A 22,255-nucleotide genomic window follows, 5' to 3' on the forward strand; every position below is an offset into this window, starting at 1 on the left:
TTCCTGGAGGGAGGAATTTCCTTTGCTGGCTTTTTCTTCCTTCACTGATTCTGGGTTATTGACACCATTGTGGCCGAGGAAGCCAAAAACTTCCATTTCTATTCTCTGCTGTACAGCACCAAATTATTCAACTCAACTCACATTTGTTGAGTACCTACTATGTGCATTCCCAGATAATGCTGCCTAGTGAGAAGTAGAAAACTTGCCAGCTATCTGCGTAAGGAAATCAAAATTGAACTTTTCTTGTTTTGATAGAGACTTTAGGAATAAAGTCAAGGAATTTATTTTTTTTTGTTGGGGAACTGGGCAAGCACAGGCAAAGTACCATAAGGCATGACTGGTTCAGTGTCCCAAGGGAAATTCAAACAAATGCTTATGGAAGCAGCAAGGAGGGAGCCGTTAATTCCAATGAGGAATCCAGGGCAGATTTCAATGAGAGTGTGATTTGAGTTGGCACCTGCAAGGTGCATAGATGGGAAAGAAAGGTGATTCCAGGCTGCTCAAGAAACTGAGCTGGCTCAGGGAAAGAATCCAGTCAAAGTGGCCCATGTTCCAACTTAGCTCTAGAGGCCTCCAACCTCCCGATGTTATGGCCGCAACACTAAAACAGCTCGCTCCACCTGACCCCCTCTCCCAGGGTCTTCTCGCAGCCACTACTTTAATTGCCATGGCATTCCAGGGACCAGCCCAGCACCTGAAGGGGATTCTTCAAGGTTCTGGCCCTAGGAGGAGGCTGCTCCTGATGTTCTCTCCCTCCATACCTCATAACATGTTATGACTTGAGTGTCCGGGGATAGGGCCGTGGACAGGAGTGACTGATGACATACTGGGCTTAAGGACATTCAGGGCTACAATTTCAAATTGTTTTCACATTTGACTATGAAGGCAGATTACTGTGTTAAGGAAACTTGAGCGTATAGTGAGTTTTTTGCCTCCTCCCTGTCCCTCACCCTCACCCCAACCACATTTTATCTCTCTTATACAGCATATCCTTACATTTGATGATAATTCTGACTTCAAATCGGGTGTCACAAGGCCCTGGGTAACCAAAGCCAGTTCCACTTGGCTCACATTCAAAGGGATCCCTCTTTCCCTGCCTCCTCCCCACACTCAGCCTGCCAACATTTAGCACAAAGTTTGTGGAAACCAAATGACATTTTGCCCTAAGAGTCAAGCCTAGATCGGCCCATGGTCAGAGGTTGTACAACGGAAGCCCAGGAGGCAGCTCCCACCAGAGAGCGGATTGTGTTTGATCTGCAGCTCTCAGTCTATGCTCTCACCCAGCTTGTGTGACCCTCTCAGATGGACTAGCCTGGGTCAAAGCCTGGTCCCACCACACACTGGCTTCTGAACATGGAAAGCCCCTTTCCCTCTCTGTGCCTTAGTTTCCTCAACTATAAAAGGGGGATAAGAATAGACCCTCTCTCGTAGGATTGTTGTGGGAATCAGAGGAGTTAAATACTCTGTGTGACGTGGTTGAAACAGTGCCTGGCACAGAGCACATCTTCAGTGCATGTTGGCTTTACCTGTCAGGCACCCTGTAGGCATCTGAGCTTGTGACCTCTGCTGGGACCCAAAGCTGAGGAGCTTGCGTATGCAAAAGGGATGACAGTGATGAATCCTGTGTGCATCATGGAAAGACACCACTGTTTCAATATTTCAGAGCGAGTGAGGAATGCTCAGGCCTGTAAAACTGAGACAAAGCACCCTCTAAATAGGCGAGAAAAAGGAGGATTTGTTAGCCCCGGGGCCATTTTCTGGAATCATGTGTAGCGCAGAGATATCATAGTTGAAAATTTCTTTCCTTTTCTACCACCTCACCTCCCTGACAATGCTTGCTCACTGATAGTACAGAGGCTGCTCCTGTCTGCTTTCCCACTCGACATTAAGCTATTACAGAGCTTTCTCCTTTGGGTATCCCCAGGGTCTGGTTCAGTGTTGGCACATATTAGATGTACAATAAATGCTTTTTGATTAAGTAACTGACTGACTGGTTATGGTCTGGGGGGATGAGAAAGAACCAGAGTGAAGAGTATCTCTGTGACGGCTATGCTATCTCCATGGGCCAGGAAGCCCACATTCACTTCTGGCACCCCAAGCTCTCATACCTATGCAAGCTTCTTGTAGGCCCCTGCAGAGTCAGGTGATGGGGTGGGATAGCAGAGTAGGCCTCCAGCAGGGTGAGGGGGCCAGGACTCGGGCCTGGGCAGAGCAGGAAGATCTTGCAATGGGCTGAACTTTCACAGTTGGGGTTGCAGCTCACAGCAGCAGCTTATGGCTCAGGTAAGTTGGTCGGACATCTGGGGAGCCAGCTGAACAAGGGTGAAGCAGGACTCAGGGATTCCAGAATGGCACAGCCACAGCCTGAGCAGTGGGTGAAGAGATGGCCGCACTAGCGAGCAGAGATCCCAGGATAGACTAATCCCAGGAACGGGCTTTTCTCACAGCTCTCCATGAGAGGGGCATGGCTTGCAGCAAGGTGCTTGCAGGCTCCTGGGTGGCAGGTGGTAGGTCCTTGAGGGTGGAATCTGTGCCTGCATTTTGTTTTGTTTTTTAAAAATTCTCCACAGCCTCTAGTATAGTGTCAGGTACACACAGAAGAGCTTGGGAACTGTGTATGGGAAAAAAATGGAAGCAGCCAGAGTCATGTCCGGGCAGCTTCTGCCATGTAAAGTAAAGCTACCAGGCCTCTTAGGAGTCCTTGAAATTCTCTTTATGCAAAGAGGAGTTGCAGATGACTGACCAAAAGTAAGTGATACACCCTGACAGTGCCTGGGAGAGAGGAGTGAGAATTACCAACTGGACAGAGTCTAGACCTTCCCATGAAGTTACTGCTTCTTGTACCTGCCAGCTGAGATGAATTGGCAAATATATGTATAGCATACACTACGAATCTTTGAGACAATAATAAACCTTGAATTGAAAAGGAGAAATTAGAGTTTAGGGAAGAGGTTTCCCAGTTCATTTCTTCTCTGGGACTTCATGTCACATTACAGCATCTCCTCCCCTGGGCATGGGCCGACCTCACACAGTGCCACTGGAAGGCCTCCTGCCCCGCTCCCTACCCTTCTTCTCTCTCTTCCCTTGTCTTATTCTCATGCACACAGTGTCTGTTCAGAGATAAAGGACAGCCAAAGCCATTGGAGGCCTTTTCTCGTCTCCTTTCCCCATCCCAGGACACATCTGTTTTGAGAAAGCCTATGAGTTTTGAATTATAGGACCCAGGCATAGGAATTCCATGACAGTGTGACAGGGCTGGTAGTTCCTTTTACAGAAGCACACATGTTTATGAACCTATGTTTAATAAGTGGCAACTGTGTACCAGACACTGCACTGGCAATGCAATGATGGAGTAATGAAGTCAAAGGGTGCCTGGGGAGGATCAAACATTACCTAGGGTCCCACGGGGTTATCAAGAAAATAAGAGACTTAGATTTCATCTCCTTTGAAAATTCTACAGCTTAGGGCCAGCATAAGTGCTCTACCTCTGTGTCCCTGTCATGATGCCTATCATAGCTTTTGTAACACTGCGTTATAACTGCCTCTTGACCTATCTGTCTGCCAAAATGACTGCAATCCCCTGAGAAACAGAATGGCTTCTTATTCATCAGTGGTGGCAGCTGCAGAGTTCCCTTGTAGGAGCTGGGGAAGAGCACTTAGCTCTTGGTGGAGACCTCAATTTCTTCTTCTATAAAATAGGGACTTACAGGTTGAATATCCCTAATCTGAAAATCCAAAACCCCAAATGCTCCAAAATCTAAAAGTTTTTGAGTGCTGATAGGACACTGAAATGCACATTGGACTTTGAATAGGGATGCTGAACTGGTAATTCCAGTAAAATAAAAATATTCTAAAATCTGAAATCCAAAACATGTATAGTCCCAAGCATTTTGGATAAGAAATACCCAACCTGTAGTAGCACCTATTTTGTTGAGTTGACGTGAGGGTTAAATAAGGGAAAATAGGTAAAGCACTTAATGTTATCCCCAGCACAGATAAAGTACCCCATAAATATTGCTGTTGCTAGCTGTTGCTTCCTACTCAGTTATACCAAGAAGGGGCTTTAGTTTACCCCCAAATATTTTCTATCTTGAACATCCAAATACTCCCAAATCTCTAGGGCAATGAGAGGCAGTATTTAATATCTTTTATTAAAGCATAAGGTCAAATGCATCAAATAAGAGACCAGACAGGAAAAGGTATGCCACTTAATATGTGTATTATCTTCAAGAAAGGAAAATGAATTCATAAGTATGTTGATAAAAATGTGGGGGAAAGGAAAGCAGTTTCGCAACTCTTCAAAAAAGGTAAAGGTAAGAATTACCATATGATCCACCAATTCCATTCCTAGGTTTATGCCCAAAAGAACTGAAAATAGGTATTCAAAGAAATCCTTGTTCACAGCACACTATTCACAATAGCCACAGGTGGAAACAACTCAGATGTTGGTCAACGAATAAATAGATAAACTATTATGGCATATGCACACAATGGAATATGATTCAGCCATAAAAAGGAATGAAGTACCAATACATGCTACAACATACATCAACCCTGAAAACATGTTAAGTGGAAAAGGCCAGTAGCAAAAGGTCACATATTGTATAATTCTATTAATATTAAATATCTAGAATAAGCAACTCCATAGACGTAGGATGCAGACTGGTGGTTGCTTGGGGCTGGGAAAAGGGAGCAATAGGAAGAAATTGCTTAATGAGGATGGGGTTTTATTCTGGGGTGATGAAAATGTTTTGAAACTAGATGGAGGGGCGATTGTACAACATTCTGAATGTACTAAATGCCACTAAGCTATTCACTTTAAAATGGTTAATTTTATGTAACATAAATTTCACCTCAATTAAAAAAATGCAAGAGGAAATAACAAAATTTCTGGAAAACTAATAGATGTCACATGGGAAAGAATGGCAGAGTTTCCCTTATTAATTGTTTGAGAAATATAAAATGTTGTCTGTGATCTCTTCAGTGTGTATTTATTCATCAATTCCAATGCCAAGTGTTGAATGACCACATGCCCAGTGGTTTAAGTACTTTTCCCCTTACCCTCAGGCCCTACCTTGAAGGAATAATATTTTATAAACCACCAAAATCTTATTCCTGGAAAATGTCAGTCAGGAGCATCCGACCTTCTTCCCCTGTGACACATGCTTTGTGACTGTGTCTCCTCCCTTGTTCCAGACAGTGTGGAGGACTGCAGTGCTTCTGTCTGGAAATGAGGTGTTCTTTCCATGGCCAGCTTTGGGAAGTTGTGCTATCCACCCACTGAAAATAGTCAAAACCCAGCTCTTTCCTCAAAGGGGTCAATGATGTCCTTATGCAAAACCAAGAGAAGCACAGTCTTTGGAAATCAGCAAGGCACCCGGTAACGCATTGCTTTCTTCCTGTACTCGTGAAGGCTTTGGTCCAAGTATCTTGCAGGGCAAGATCTGAGTTTCTAATTTGGAAACTAGGAAAGCTCTGAGCAGGATGCACCTGGTGGGGTGGTATGCAAGTGTGTTCCCTTTTCCCAGTGGAGGTTTCATTATGGGATGGTGTGGGTCACCCATGTAATGAGCTGGGAGGCTTTTATCTAGGCCACTGTTGTGCTGTGCTGGCAACTGCTACTCAGCAGACTGTGCGCCTTGGGCAGGAGGGAAGTTTCAGGTCAGGAGTGGAAGGTGGGGAAAGAGAAGGGAGGGTGGAAGCCATCAGTCATTTACAAGAAAGGGGTTTCATAGATAAGCTAAGTCTGCAGGACTGGCCTTAAGAGTAACTTACTGTCTTTTGTTATTGACACATTTCCCTAACATAATGTTGAAGAAACTACATATGTTTCTGGTGGGGGTGGGCAGGAATGTATGCCTTACATTCTTAGCACCACCAGTTAACAAGTGGTTACTGAGAGCCTAGCATGCACACTGAAAATTTGTGGGAGCCAAGAAAGTTTGGATGGACATTTGTTTACTCTGGGTTCCAAATCACTGGGAAGGGCACTTTGACCCCAGCGTTAGTTCCTGGGTGGTTTCAGGCCAGTGTGCGTGAGTGGCTGACTGGAGCGTGAAGGCTACAGCCAGGGTTTTGGTACATGATGATCACATGCAGAGGGGCTTTTGAAAGCTGGCACTTTGGCCCATGGGGCTGCAGAGGAATCACAGGTTAGAAACCATGAACAGATGGATGCACACTCAGTATCTTACTTGGGTTGGGGAGGAACAAGAAGCTCTTGACTCAGAGTGCAGCATTCTTTTCTCTTATTTATGGTGGCCACTGTCACATGTCATTCAGGTTAATACACAGCATATCCACTGTACTATTCTGTTTCCATAATACTAAGCTCATGGGACTTCCCTGTTCCCACTGCCTCCTTCCCTGACCCTGCCCCTCTTTCCCTGCCCCTACACCACCTCTGAACCTGTGGCCCACAGCTCTTTTCCCTGTCAGGACAATTTGAAGACTAAACACACTATCACATGCAACTATCCTTATTGTTATATTTGTATATTATTTTCCTCTCTTCTGCCAATTTTCTTTTTATGACTTGCCTGGGAAACTAAAAAAAAATGCTGCAGGGCTTTTCTAAAGACGATCCAGCTTGAAATTAGGGTTGTATTTGAGGAAAGTAAAATGTAACTGAAAAACATCCCACTGGGAGGAAGCTATAGTCAAGAGCAAGGGCATGTCTGCAGTGGCTTCAAAATACAATCATCTCTTCAGTTTTGACGAAGAACTACAGCAATGGTTAGGTTTTGTTTTATTTCTTAGTGACAAACTCCATGGAGCAGCTTGCTCACAATCGTGGGAGAAAGTCTCTTCCCAGGGGTGGGGATTGGGTTTGGATGCCACCATGTCCCTTGGGAGTTGCCCCTGAGAAAGAAATCTTGTGTTTGTGTGAGGTTCATTTGGGAACTTAGTTGCCCTTTCCTGGTCTCCACTAAATGTCCACTCATGTCCCCAGATGATGCTCTGTTCAGATGGCTCGGACTGATGTGGGGGAAAAGCCAGAAACCTGGCCTGGGCTCTGGCCTTCGGGATTGTCTTTCAAAGAATTTGCACTCGATTTTCCTTTTGCTGTCCAGGGAGGGAAAAAGTCTATCATGCCACTGTCTTTATCTCCCTTACTGTGCCTGTGACGAGTCTCCTGAATGCCTATTATTTACCTGGAACCCTTCTCATTGAATGGTAAATGACATATCAATATTGGATGTGTAATTCCGACTCATCCACTGGTCTCTAGCTCATTCTTATCTCTGAGGCAAACACTCTTCCTGACAAGTTTGAGGAAACGCTGAAAGGATTTTAGTTAATTAAGGCACCCGGTGTTGTTTATCTTCTTGAGGGGTCTTTGGGAACTCCTGAGAAAACTTTAAGGATTGAAACTGAGGAAACAGAAGAGACAAGGGTGGTTCAGAGGTTGCCTTAAAAGTGGAAAACTACCTGCATCCCTTGAGGGTCTGCTCCTAGTTCACCCCGGAGGCCACTGGGGGAGGATTTGAACTTCAGGTATAATCCTTTCATTTTACCTTTCCGCAGGCATTTGAATGCCTAGCTGTGTCCTTGTGTGCGAGATACAAAAGGGAATAGAGACCCAGGATGGTATTGGGTATTCCTGGGCAGAGGCAGATAGAATTCTGGTCCCTCCATTAACCAGCTGTGTGACTGGGCTCACACTTCCCCTCCCTGAACTGTAGTTTGCACATCTGTGAAGTGAAGGGGTGGGGCTGGCTCCTCTCACAAGTGTTTTTCCATTTGAAGTCTCTGAATCTGTGGTTACTTCCTTTTTTTCATCAACAGTTTAGCCTCTATTAGAACTCTGTTTACTTGAAGGTTTTTGATGTTGGCATATCATTCCAACTTCACGGGGTTGGAATAAGTCAGGCTTCCCTGGTCGGGACAGGGAAAAATCACAAATATATCCAAACCATTAACTGATGTTCAGATTCAGGGCCATTGGATTAAATGGGTTAAACCAGCACCTTGGTGAGAATTAGAAAAAAGCATCCCCTCCATGTGGACTCAACTGCAAGTGGGGTGGGTCTAAGGTCTAGCAGGTGGAATACTGGTGCTTTCAGCTTCATAGACTCCCAGGAGTCCTTGTGCAGTTCACAACCTGCATAAGCAATAGCAGAGCATTGACTTCTTTGGGCTCTGACCACTTCAGCTAAGGAGGACAAAAGAGGCCAGAGTAGATGCACGTCATTGATATGATGGAAGGAGACTTATAATTACTGCCTTAAAATATGTCATACAATAAGAAAACTGCAATTTTGAGATGAAGATGCTGCCCAGAGCCTATACCTACACAGTCTATCTAATTTGGGTAGTTTCAAGAGGCAAGATTAGAAATAATAATAAAACTCCTCACATTTTTATAGAGTCTTATAATTCATGCAGAACATTAAATGCACTTTCTTTTTCAATTTGATTCTGATTCTAACCATTGCCCTGGTGAGTAATAATTATCCTCATTTTAAATATAAGGGAAATGAAGTTGAGAGATTCAAGAACTTATTCAAGGTCAGCTAATAAGTGGTTAAGCCAGGAACTGAACCCATGAATGTCTAGCTCCAAGCTCAAGGTTTTTTCTTCCATGCAGGTCACACAAGATCGTGAGCTGAGCATTGGCAGCCAGACCTAAAGAACTACTCTGTAACGGTCTGAAATTAGTCAAAGCAGGTCATCCTTCTTGTTTTTATGAAGTCAGGACTCTCCCACACAGGGGTAGCTAACTAAAGACTTGGAATGTGAGTTCTGGAAAGGTCTTCACAGATCTTACAACTGAACTAAGTATTAATTTTTCACATGGGGGAGTGATAATTAAATGCATCTTTACTGTCTATGTGCCATGAACCCAGAATTCTCTCCTTCATTTTAGGAATTATCCTCGAAGGTATCCTGAGAAAGCCTTGAGCATTTGGAGAAAGTAATCTGGAAGTCACCATATGATATGAAAATAATATCTATAGGCCACTACTGACAAATACAAGACTCTTCAGCACCAATGTGGTGCTACCACAGGCCTCTTTAGCTGCCTTCCACCTCCACCTACGTTCCAGACCTGTATACCCAACTGCTTATCTCCATCTGGACATTTCCTGGGCATATTCAACTTTAATATGTCTAAATGTTCATCACCGCCTTCTCCACAATCTGCTTCCCAAGTCCACTCCTTCTCTACCTTACATGATTTTTTTAATGGCTCCACCAGGTACCTTCTCCTGCCAATCCCACTTAACACCTTATAATCACCCTCTGTTCAACTCATTCCTCCTCTACCACATTCACTTGGTCACCAGGTACTTTAGATTCTACTTCCTAAAATCCATTCCTTTTCCTCAGTTCCCACTGCTGTTGTCTTAGCTGAGATCTTAATTATCTCTGCTTCCCATCTCTATAAGCCAGCCCCCACCTGGCCAATGATTCTTTCTCCAAACACAAATCTGACCGGATCCTTCCTCTGCTTAAAAACTAAAATTGCTTCCCATAGGAGGGAGTTCACCCTTCTCAGTCTAGCAGTGTAATTCCTATTACATGCTGTTCCTACCTGCCATTGACTTTGCATACCCTCTTTCCTTTGTTCAAAACACCTTTTCCCTGGGAACTCCTAGTCATTTTCAGGACCTGCTCATCCATCACTTCTGTAGTGTGGACTTCACAGATAATTCTGGGGAAGAATCTCCTGTCCTCTCCCCTGGATTAGTCAGTGCCCTGTAGCTACTGCTATTATAATGTATATATCCTAAACTGTAGTTTATTTCTGTATCTGTCTCCCTTACCAGACCGAAGCTCCTCAAAAGCAGAAACCATCTCATTATCTTTGACTCCAAGGACCTGGTATACTGGCCAGCACACAGTAGGTTTGGTAAATGTTGAATGAATGTATGGAATGGATGTACCTTCCTCTTTGGTGAAATCAATAACTTAGCTTGTTGAGTGTTTATTATTCTCTTGGGTTTAGTCTTAGGGAAGAGGATAGAAGTCATCCTCATTCCACAGGCTAAATATTGACAATGTATGGAGGCCAAAGAAACATTTGTTTTACAATACATCTCTTTCCTAAAATTGTATCTGGGGTGGGGACACAGAGGCAGAATTTCAGACAAAAGGAAAGACTTGGTCAGATTTTCCTGTACAGCTGCCTCTACAACCCAGCGCTGGGTGAAGGGCAGGCACATCACAGTAAGTGGTTGATGCAACTGATCCAGCTTAAAGGCTGGTAAGACCCTTGCAGAAGTCTTTAGGTAGAACTTGCAAACCATTTGCAAAAGGGTTAGGAACAGGTTACATCAATGCTATTTTTAAGTCCTGCTCTTTGTAACTCAAGGCTCTCCCATTATCTAACAGAACTTCAGAATGAGGGTACCTTAAAATTCGCTTCAGGTCCTTATGAGCTGTAGCTGAGCAAATGAAATGCAACTGCTTTAGAAGGGAGGTGCTTCCAAGATGCTCCAGTGGTCTTTTCCTTCCCTTCCTCGTACAACACAATCGGTGGCACAATCCCACTACGTAGCGTGGCATGCTGGCTGCCAGTGTTCTCTGTTAAATTAGGGTGAGTGCTTGTCTGTGCTTCAGTTTCCCTTTCGGTTAGACAGGACTGGTCTTCCCACTAGCTATCATCTGTAGTTTACTTAACTCTATTATATGAAGAATCCCCGTAAAGCTCTTCATAATGTTAGGGAAACAGGTCCTAACATGTCCCCCATTCTACTTTCATGGGTGGGATGGGGGGTCTGGGAGTGGGACCATTGAGAGTCAGAGAAGTTAGAAAGTAATCTGTGTCACAGCAAGCTCCCCGGAAACTCAGAATAGCAAACAGGTTTCCTCTCCGCCCCTGGCTCCAGGCCATATTTTCGTTTTGGCTAGTTCCTTAGCCCCAGAGAAAATCTGGCTTCACCTAGAATGGTTTAGAAACACCTAAGCCCGCGATGCTTTCCAGAGGGTCTCAGGCCTTGGCCTTTCTCGGTAAAAAACAGAATATCTATGTGTCCCCTTCAAAGCGCTCCTACCGGCAGCTGGAGTAAGGTAACTCCACCGCCGACCTCCGAGGAGCTCATGTGGACTCAGCCCAGGCGCAGAGGGGAAGACTCCTGCGAGTCCTCAAGAAGGAGGGAAACACACCAGAACTAAAGTTGTGAAGGCGCAAGAGGCTACTTAGGAATCATTCCTTGTATCTCTGGGGCAGGTCTCATCCTTCTAAAGACAGCAGTTGAGTGGGCGTCCCCTTCCAAACAGAAGGCGCTTAAAAATGTATTTTTAAAAAACATAACAGAAAGTCCTGAAACTCACCTTTCGGTCCGCGGAGCGGCTTCCTGCAGGCGTGGTTGCCCAGGGAATCTCCTGGGTGCTGCCCCGTCTGACAGCGCCCCGGGCCCTGGAGCGAGGTGTGGGTTCCTTTTTGGTTGCCTCTGCACTCCCACTCCTAGCCAGGTCTGGCGTGTAGGGCCCCGGCGTCAGCCGAGGTCGTGGGAGCAGCCCGCCCCGCCCCGCCCCCGCGCGTACCTGCCGCTGCCGCCGAGGACAGCGCCCTCTGTGTTCCCTGCCCTCCTGCGGGCCGATGCCTTGCATAGTTGAGGTTTCGCTCCAACTCTGTCCTGCCCCTGATGTCACAGGCACAACTTCCTGAATCTGGTTCGCCGTTCCGCCCGCTCCAGGGGCTCGGCCCAGCTTTCCACCCCGGGCCAGCCCACCTCGGGTGCCTCTGGTCTTGGGCGCACACTCCCCAGACGCGCTGTCCCTCCCGTCTTCCCGCCAGTGGCTCCCCACTCCCCGCCCCCCGCCATTACGTGTCCTTGCCCCATCAGCCCCGGAACACGCCTCCTTCAGGGCACAGCCGCTGCGGAGCCAGCCCCCGTGTCTTTCACAGACGCACCAGTGTTCCAGGAATGGGACATAGAACTCAGGGCAAACCCGGCTTCAGGGAAAACAGCTTCCTAAATAGAGCGGCCTTCCTGGAAGGGGTGGGAGGCGTTGGAGAGGAATACCAAGCGGCAGGTTGGGTGAAGGCTCCGATGTCTTATCGGGACAAATGAGCATGACAGTCCCCTCTAACCAATGCCGGTTGCTCCAAGAGGTGCAGGTGACATCTCAGAAGAGTCTTTCTGAGTCATCTCAGAAGAGTCTCTGAAGAGTCTTAACGCCTGGAGGCGTTAAGGAAAACTGGGCTCCAGGAGCTGTCACAAGCAATGATGGAGGGGAAAGCTGACTTCAAAAAGTTCTCAGGGGTTCCTTCCTCTCATCCTCAGCTGCTCTCCATCTACTTTTTATTCAGATCTCTTGGCTCTAGTTCCTAGCACATGGGATGCTAGGAAATGAAAAGACCTACGCCCGGTTGAATAGGGGACTGCAGACACAAAGCTTTGATGATTCACGGCTTGTTCAGTGCCTCCAGGGATACTGTGGGTAGGAAAAGAGGGGGATGCCAGGACCTGGCTGTGGAGCATCTCAGGGGCCTCCTCAGTGTCATCCTGGGAGGTCCTCCCTGACAAGGGCCTGAGATGCTGTTCCCTGGACTGTATTTGTCGGGTACACAGGTACCAGATGCCAGGTGCTGAGCCGGGACTTGCCCCTAATCCACTGCGCCTGAGTATGGGGGTCCTTTGGCTTCTGTAAGTGGGCATTAAAATGCCTACCGCAACCAGCTGTCACAAATGAGATTCAAGAGATTCCTTTCTGTTTATTCAGTAGAAACCACGTGGTTCTGAGTTGAAAGGCCAAAGAGGAACCCCACCACCCAGCCTGAAATGCCAAAAATGGTTAGAAAAAGAGGAAAATAAAAGGTTTTTTTTTTCTTTTCTTTTCTTTTTTTTACCGAGGAAGACTAGATTTGCAAGCTGGGAGAAGATCAAATCTGTAATGACGCTCTGATACACAGTGTATCATTCAACCTTTCACAACACATTTATGAGATGTAGTATTATCCTCATTGTATAGGTGAGGAAATTGTGGTTGAGAAGAAGCTAAGGAAGTTCCTCCAGGTCACATAGCTAATAAATGGTAGAGCCAGGCTTGAATCCAAGTGTTTCCAACCCCCCCGCCCCCCCCCCACCCCCAGTGCATCCTTTTCCCACCATATCACCTAGTAGAGGAGGAACTTGCCTTCTGTGAAGGAATTCCACACTTGAGCAGGGAGAGTGTGCAGGTCTTGAATGATGCCTATTGCGGGGAGGCCATAGAAAATACTTTCGTGGAAGTCCGGAGCAACATTACAGATTGGTTCTGGCCAGGGTGATGGGTATGTAGGGTTGCTTTTAAGAGAAAAGAGGAAGAAACTAAATGAGAAAAACAGGGGCAATCGAGTTGAGCTCAGGGCTTCATGGACATGGTTGTCTGATAGTAGAAAGGAAACCAGGGGCAATCCATAAGATGGTATCTCTAGCTATCTCAATTCGTAAGGAGAAAAGTCTAGTGCTGAAAACCAGCAACTTCTGTGGCAGAGAAATCAGGGACTTATAGGTGGGCTGGATGGTGGATTTACTCACACTAGACTGCCAAGGCTGCAAAGTCTGTTGCTGTATTGACACTACTAGAAGATGTAATTATGCAGAAGAAAAGAAGTGGGCATCTGGCCAGGATGTTTTCACCCTGAATGAATGATGCGTTCCTTATGAAAAAGCAGGTTGGAGCACCCACCTACTATTTTATTCTCTTGGCAGTAAAATCCCAACTCCTATGAACTCATGGACAGCCCCAGGCAGTAACAGGGCTATTACGTTTTGCTTAATCCTTCTTATTTTTCTTGTTTTCAGTAAGGATATTTGAAGGTGGTCAAGAGCTTAGTGGGCACTAAATGGAGTGGAATAAAATATTAACTTTAAAAAAAAAAAAAAAGAAGCCAAAATAAGCAGATCTGTGCACTGAGACTGGAAATTGGAAACCCCTTTTGACCACTGCTCACTAGCTTTAGCACCTTCTGATCTCTGGTTTCACATCAATATGTTGCAGAAAACAGGTGTTGCCTCCCTCTCAGATACTGTGAAAATCAGTGGAGTGCTAAGTATTGAACTTAGTCTGCTTTGAAGCTAAGACTGACTACACTTGGATTTCTTTCTTGGCAATCCCCTATTTCAGACAGGTTAACTTGCAGTATTGGCCAGTACTGATCCACCTGTGCTGCCTGGAGACAGTTACCTGTGAGTTAGCAAACTCAGAGTCTAGAAACTATGTCTTTTATAATGTGGTTGCACCCAGGACAGTGCTGCACAAGATTGGACACATTCTTCAGGTGTGGGAAATTTTAAGTTGGGAACATTATTTTACTCTTACCAATAGCTGTGGTGTGTTCTTGCCTGCAACACTGTGAGAGGGTCTAGAAGGTTAAAACGGGGATAGGGAAAGTCCCCAGACAGCAACCTGGATGCTCTGAGGAACTGAGTAGAAGTCACAGGGCTGCTGACAAGGAGAAGGCTGTTAGGAGGAAATGATCAGACTATAAATGGTATGGATACGATGAGCACAGACTTGTTCATCAGATCCTGAAATGTAGCAGTGCTTTGGAACCACAAGTGGGGCAAGTTCAGGACAAGTCAGCGGAAATACTACTTCATGTAACAGGTAATAAATGTATGGAATGAATTATCTCCCAGAGGTGGTACAAACTGGCAACATAAATGGATTCCAGAAGGGTGAATGGCAGAGGCATAAAGAAAGCTGCAGGAAGCAGAGATATACTCCATGTGGTGGGGAGTTCAGGGTGACCCAGTGGGGCCTTACACAGTGTGTACCTGGGGGTCTTTGTGGTCAAAAGAGTCCTGGCCTCCACAAGGCTTGGATTGGAGCTGATGGGCGGCACAAACACTACCTCCCTAATTCTTCAGCCTCTGTGGCTTTTGCCTTAAGGCAGCAAAGCCATGTTCTTTTTACCTGAGCCTTACAGCCCATTTAAAATGCTTTGCTTCTTTATTTTGACTTTCAACTTCTAAACAGATTTGAGTGTCTGCTTCCACTGGTTATCATATTTAGCTCTTGCAATTAGATTTCTGTCCAGGTCTTCCTCCTAAATTATCTAATTCTGACATAAGTTACTCTAATTATGAAACCTTAAAAAAAAAAAAAAAAAACAAAACGGAGTTAACAATATACTTTCCTTGGGAGCTTGTTTTTTTAATGCAGCATCCAAAATGTCTTCAATGCTACATCCAGGATGCCTGGCAAAGTGTTACTTTTCAGCTGTAGCTCCAAATCTTGGCACTGGAGGAGGTTTAGGAAGCTCTTGAATGTCTCCTCTAATAATCTACCTGTCTTCCTCCACACACATGCCCCACTGCTCCGTGCACTCTGTGCTTTCTTGAGCACTCCTATAAGTTCTAAAGATAGTGCACCATGCTCCACCTCTTCCAGTATGGGTGTCAGGGTGGGCTGGTGGCTTAGAAAGCCCTTTGTTTATACTTCTGGGGCACAAAAGGGCTCAGTTTCCATTTTCTGTTTCTGGCTCACAGCCACCCGCCCCGAGTTGTGTCTTTAAAGCTATTTTTATAGCACTATCACTGGCAGTCATAAACTGGCCAGGGCTACTCTTCAGGACCCTTTGTTGGGATTCAGCATCAGCTTTGTTCAGATGTAAACAACAGGCCTCTGGATTCCATTTTGTGGCTGGGGTCTCGGGCCAGGGGTAGAGCCTCACAGAGTTCTCATTTTGCCTCTCTTTGTGGTTTCCCTTGTCATCTGCCTTTCCCTTGGGGATGGGTTTACATATCAACTTGTTGAGCGAGCCCATCATGTGGGTTTCATGTAGTAGCATTTACATGGTCTGGGTAGAACACTTCTTGTCACTTTGTCAAACAGATTCCTGGGAAACCCCAGCTTGCCCTGCCCAGTGCATTCATTCTGGCAGAAGTTTCTGTGAAGGCTGAAATTGTTCATTCCTCTTGCCCTGAGGGCCCACAAAGTAATATGGCTTTGAAATTTACTTCCTTAACTAGTTCAGTGACTCAGAACATCAAAGTTGCCACAAACAAACTTCCTCTTCCAAGGCTGGCTTGTTCATAACAGGTTAAAGGACTGACAAAAACATCACAGAACAATGGGATAGCCTTCATTTATCAAGTTGCAAAAGTACACTCACTCTCTGTGTTTTAATTACTATTGACTTTCTCTGTGCCAGGCACTGAGCTAAACTGCTTATACATATTGCCTTTAAATTTCTAACAACACTGTGAGGTACTGTTATAATACCAATCTAATAGGTGTGGAAACAGATTTGGAAAATTTAAAAATTTGTTAAAGATCAGTAAGTGGCAGACAGAGATTTCAATAAGTAGTAGTGAGAAATACTTTTATTTAGCACAGATATGTTCCCAGTACTATGCAAAATATTAGATTTGCAAAAATGAATGGGACTCTGGTCTAGTGAAACTAAAGTTTCAACTCAGAATTTTCTGAATTCAGAGCCTGATTGCTACTCATCTTAATCAGCTGGACGGGTGTGGGATGTCCATGGGGCAGAATTAAATTACTGATTCTGGGATGATAATAATAATAATGACATTATGATGACAATCATAATACCTGGAGCTTTGTAAGTTTTCAGAGATGTTTCACGTAGATTATTTACTTTGATCCAACCTTTGTTAAGGGAGCAAGGTCAGTGAGGAGCTGGGGCCTGGAGAGGCTGCTGCCCATGGTAGTTGCATGACCGGACTAAAACCAGGGGGTCTGGTTTCTAATCCAAAAATCTCTACTTGCAGAATGCAAGAATGTATCTGGAGAGACACATTCCAGGAATATCTCTTGGTAGTATACTGAAATGGTCATCAGAAAGTAACTGGAATCAAAGCTCAGACTGTTGAACTCATGCAGAGTATGGACATTAGCCTTGGAGGGAATTCTTCCACTTGGGAAAGCTATAAAATGGCTATAAAAGTGCTTCAAATTCCACACTGAAGTATCCCTAAAAGATAGGAAATTGTTGCTTTAGGAAGACATTATTTAATATCTTGTGGCTTCACATACACTTGACACACATTTTCATACACCTCTGGGGATGTGTGCACCACAGTGTGAGAAACATAGTATCAGATGACCTATGAAACTGCATTAGAACTGTGCCCTAACCAACTGAACTAATAAATACAGCCATAGAATTTCATCCATCCATCCATCCATCCATCCATCCATCCACTGAAAAATATTTATGAAGAACCTGCCACAACCTCTGCACTGTGCTGGGTAGGCACTATGATACGATATGATAGGATATAGAAGCTCCTGAGGAATTTACAATCTAATGTGGAACTGACCATTGAAATGATTAGCAGTAGTAGAAACTGCTTATAATGAAGTGCTAAACTGTGTCATTTGGATTTGAGTGCAGTGAGGGCTGGAGCATTCATGGAAACCTTCCTGGTGGAGGTGAGTTGACCAGAATGTGGGAGGTGCGGAAAAATTTGAAGATAGGGGAAGATAGGATAGTTTCTAGTTGACCACAGCCTGAACAAAGGTGTGGAGAAGGAATAAACATGGTAGGACTCTTTTGGTAAGTAATGTTAATTATTTGATGATTCATTCTCTCTCTCTCTCCTCTTCTCTTCACCCACCTCTTTCTTGTCTATGCAGAAAACTAGGGAAAAACTCAAAACAATGGAGAAAAGCAAAACATCCATAATTCTGGTAACTAAAATGTAGCATTTTGGTATGGGCTATTTTTGTCTTTTAGAAATAGATCAGAATTTGTACGTAGGTAATTTTGACCACTGCAAAGTTTGAATAGTGGGCTGACCAGTCTCAAAGACAGTTAATCTGGTAGCCTTTTGCAGGATTTATTAGAGTAGAGAGCGACTGGGAGACTGAAGTCAGAAACTTCAACCTAGTAAAAGGCCACCATATACTCTAGCTCCTGCCTTTAAAACTAACTAGCTAACTCACTAGTTGCCTTGATCAAAGATGAGTTCTCCATCACTGAAGCAATTCACACGGAGACTGGATGACCGCCTGGAGGGGTGCTGTGGAGGGGACTGCCATACCTGGAGAGAGGATTCAGTAGTCCATATGACCTCTTTCAATCCCAAGATTCCAGGGCTTATATTGTTAGCTGTGGAAATTTCATATTCAAATAAATTATGAGTTCTCTCCTCTTTCTTATGATTTGACAGCAATTGCTTTGCTTAGTACATATTATTGGGTAACATAGTAAATGTTGTTGGGCACTAGAAATCAACTAACTTTGAGGGGCTTGGGTTAAGCTCATACGGATTTTAGCACTGCTGTGTTATTATTTGGGAGCTGCCCTTACATGGGAAACATTTAAGGAGAAGCTCTCACCTCTACCCAGTCTCTACCTGCCTGAGTCCCAGCTCAGCCACCACCTCCTTGACTTCCCAAGACGGAGCTAGAAGCCTCTTCTTTGTATTCCCACAGGACTCTGTGCTGACCCAGCATGAAGCCTGCCCCACAGTAATGAAATTGCCTGTTTCTCTGTCTCCCACACTGCACTGTGAGCTCTTGTGAGCAGGGAGTGTCTGGCAGATGGTAAGCTGTTGGTCAACATTTGTTAGTGAATGAAGACTCTTGGCCACAAGGCCAGATCTGGGAGCTTTAGAAGCTTTCTCTGAGCAGGGATGAGCATGGTGCTCTTCTTTGTGCACTTACCTCCTTGAGTGCCCAAAGCATTGAGTTCTTTCCTTCCTCAGTATGGCTCTGGGGTCTGCAGTTCTGTGTCCTCATGAAAGACGGAAAGTATAATTGGAATTATGCATGAAAAAAAAATCATGAGAGGGAAAAGTACATAATTAAAGGTGACATGGGCTCAGAGTATGGCAAGGGCAAGGCTAAGAGGCACTTCTGAAACCAGATCAGGTGCACACTTTTCCTAAAGCCTCTGTGCCAATTCTAGGAAAGAACCTCTCTGCTGCTCCTTTGCCTTGGAACTCCCTTCTTGAAACATCCAATCCTGTTTCAGACAAACAGAAAGAAGACACTGCAGCTGCTATTATTCCCCACTTCCAGCATTGCAGTGTTCTGTCTTGGGCTCCTGATGTTGCCAGCTGTTGGCAAGTGCTGGGCAGGGAAAAATTGCTGCAGGCTCATCAGGAATTCTGGACACAGAGTGTAAGTCTGAAAATGCTGGATCTGAGTTCCTGTGAGAATCACACAGGTTCCAACTAGAGCCTAAGTGAAGAGGGGAAAAAATCTACAAGCTTATCTTCCACCACTCCAACAGAGTCATTAGGCAACAGTTTTCAGTGGTTCTAAAAACCATGTGGGCAAAATATTATTTATTTCTATATATGGCCAGAAAATAGCCCAGTCACAGGGGCTGGCTTCCTGGTTGACGCTCTCCAGTTTTTCCAGATCTGCAGACTCCAGAGACTTCCAGGCTGGACATTGGTTTCTGTGGCCTGCATGTAACTAGTTCGGCAACAGAAAATGTGGCTCCCAGCGTGACTGCCCCTACTTTTCCTCATCCCCCAACCCCTCAACCCTTGCCTCCCTTAGAATGCTGCAGCTAAAGAGCAAAGAATGAAGCTCTCCCAGCTGCGGCCCTGCTAAAAATAGAAAAGTTTATTTATTTTATGTTCATGAAGCCCTTTTCCTGCTGTTGCTGTTGTTATGAGTGTAATCCCAGGCAGGAAGGGGATTGACTGCCCTGGTCACCGGCCAAGTGCATTCTATCTTATGTGGAGGGATCTAATTGAGTCATTAGGGGCCAGAGGATTTGGTGATCTGTTTTCTTTTTTGAGCCTCTCCTCTCCTAGCTGATACCTGCTGTCCAGAAAGCAGCATGTGTGTTTCTTGGTTTTTAGAGGATCTGCTTGGATGTACTTCCCTTTCAGATGCGGCCTTCCTCTTACTTATGATGTATTCACAGGGGAGGCAAGGCCAGAGGAGAGGGCACTGAGCTAACAGGCAAGAAGCCTCAGTTTTTCTTCCAGTTTTGTTATCTGGCTTTGTGACCTTGAGCAAGTCACAACTTCTTTCAACCTCAGTTTCCTCATCTATAAAATAGGGATAACAACATATGCCTAGAACGCAAGTGTGATAATGGATATGAAACAACTTTGAGAAGTTCGAGGTATAAATGGACGGATTATTGTCTACTTTTGCTAAATCTGAGTTTCTCAAGTGTGTCCAAAAGATAGATACTTCCTTTGCCCCAGAGGGCTCTTTACTCCCTCTCTCCCGAAAGGAAGAGTAGAAGGGGGAGAAGAAAATAGTACCTGGGGAAGCATATTTTGATATTTCCTATGAAATATGCTAGAAACAAACTCATGTTGAAACACCTGAGAATTGGCCGGGTACAGTGGCTCACGCCTATAATCCCAGCACTTTGGGAGGCCAAGGCAGGTGGATCATTTGAGGTCAGGAATTCGAGACCAGTCAGGCAACATGGCAAAACCCCATCTCTACTAAAAATACAAAAACTGGCTGGGTGTGGTGGTGCACACCTGTAATCCCAGCTACTTGAGAGGCTGAGGCAGGAGAATTGCTTAAACCTAGGAGGAGGAGGTTATAGTGAGCCGAGATCGGGCCACTGCACTCCAGCCTGGGGAACAGAGTGAGACTCTGTATCTAAAAAAAACCCCAAAAAACAAAACCAACCAACGAACCAACCAACCAAACAAACAAACAAACAAAAAACAAAAAAAGCAAGCCCCTCCCCCTCCCCCCCCAAATAAAAAGAAATACCTGAGAGGTGACTGAGGCCTTAATAAATGATCCTGGATTAGAGCAGGGGAAATATTCAACATTCTGTTAGCTTGCTGTGGGCTTTGGAGTAACAGTTATATTGCTATGTGTCTTATTTCCCATTTCATTGTGTACTGCCATTATTAATAGTTGATTGTCCCAGCTGGAAGGGACCTCCACTTGCTCAGCCTTCTAGATTACTCAGTTCATACCACACATGTTGTACCTATGACATGTTTTCCAGACATCGTCTTGGAGTCTGGAAACTTGGAGTCAGTGGAGTCACTGACACTTACTCTCCCCTCTAGGATCCTAACAGCTGAGGGCAGGCCTGTGCTGGCTATGTCTTTGAGTCACCTGGAGCCCACTATCACTATTGTGTTTGCATGGAGAATCAGGCCATATCTAGGCTGGTCCTGGTGCCTGGTGCCCTGTATCTGACAGGGTTCTTGACTGTAAGCCAGAAAATAACAGCGTTGGATGATATAAATGGAAAAGAAATTCATTTGAATCAGGGCTCTTGCTTTTCTTGCTTAAAATATAGGGTCTCTGTGACTTGGATGGATCCTTTTTTTTGTCTCAATAGTCTTTCACTGTTTTTAACATTTCCTTAAGTTATGAAAGTATACAACAAACCAGGTACCTGTGACTTTGTCATCTTTGGACATCATAGATATTTTCAAGTCATATTTCACTTGTTGCAGACATTCCCAATATTGTTTATGCTCATTACTACTTTTTAGTAATAGAAGTTTTTGAATCTGCCATTAGATTTCTTTAAAGCATTAATACAAAAAGGCACACACGATGCTATATTTGTTTTTGTTAATTTTAAACTATATTTTAATATAACTGGTTTCCTATATATTTCATTTTGTGCATGTAAAAACATTCTTCCTAAGCTTTATAGGTTTCACCAGACTACCAAGGGCTCATGAGCATAAGAAGTTAAGAACTCCTTGACTTAAAGCATGTTAGCTAGCTCATAGCAGGATTGGTTACACAATTTTCAAGATCCAAGCAAAATGGAAAGGTGAGGCTTCTTGTTAAAAGAACTGTAAGAATTGCAAGATGGCAACAGCAGAGCATTAAACCAAGCACAGGGCCCTGCTGAACCTGGGGCCCTGTGTGATGGCACAGGTTGCGTAGCTATGAAGCTGGCCCTGGCTCACAGAATTTCCAGAAAGGTCCAGGGGCCCGGCTCAGGGGCTATGAAGCCACGAACAATATGCAAATTGTCCTGGAGAACTGACCTGGTGAAAACCCAGTGCTGCTCCTGCTGGGTGCAAATACGGAAGCTTGTCCTCATGCCACACTGAGAGTAGATGCTGGAAACGAGCCTTGAATCTGCTGCCACTGATGCATCAGCAAGCTGGATGGAGTTGTTCCCATTGCCAGAGTGACTCCTGCTTTGATGTATCACTAGTTACCAATTTAAAGTCTTGGTTAGGTGCATTTGATTGGTGGTGCCTAGCTCATGGTCAGCCCTCCAGCTGCAAGGGAAAGTGGTGAAACAAGTATCTGTGATTGCTAGCCTCCATAGAGGGAGATCAGCTCTATCTAACAGGGAGAGGGACTCCCCAAACATAGGAAGGGGGTTCAGTTGCCAAGTGGCCAAAAAGCATGACAAACATTCTTGACA

The 22,255-nt window shown here is 44.9% G+C and overlaps 1 protein-coding gene across 7 annotated transcripts in view; it reads right to left on the reverse strand.

Annotated features, from left to right (window-relative positions):
* KIAA0040 (KIAA0040 ortholog) overlaps positions 1–11,754 on the reverse strand; it is a 34,660-nt gene extending 22,906 nt beyond the window's left edge. For 3 of the 7 annotated variants that reach the window (XM_033199018.1, XM_033199020.1, XM_033199017.1), the window contains exon 1: positions 11,494–11,754. The gene's annotated coding sequence lies outside the window, so the exon portion shown is untranslated. Of the gene's footprint in view, positions 1–11,280 lie in introns of all 7 variants that reach the window. The other 4 variants (XM_033199016.1, XM_033199019.1, XR_004434215.1 and 1 more) reach the window with 3 other exon arrangements.
* Between the last annotated feature and the right edge of the window lie 10,501 nt (positions 11,755–22,255).

Source organism: Trachypithecus francoisi, unplaced genomic scaffold (assembly GCF_009764315.1).
Source record: "Trachypithecus francoisi isolate TF-2019V2 unplaced genomic scaffold, Tfra_2.0 Lachesis_group5, whole genome shotgun sequence".
Lineage (NCBI taxonomy): Eukaryota > Metazoa > Chordata > Mammalia > Primates > Cercopithecidae > Trachypithecus > Trachypithecus francoisi.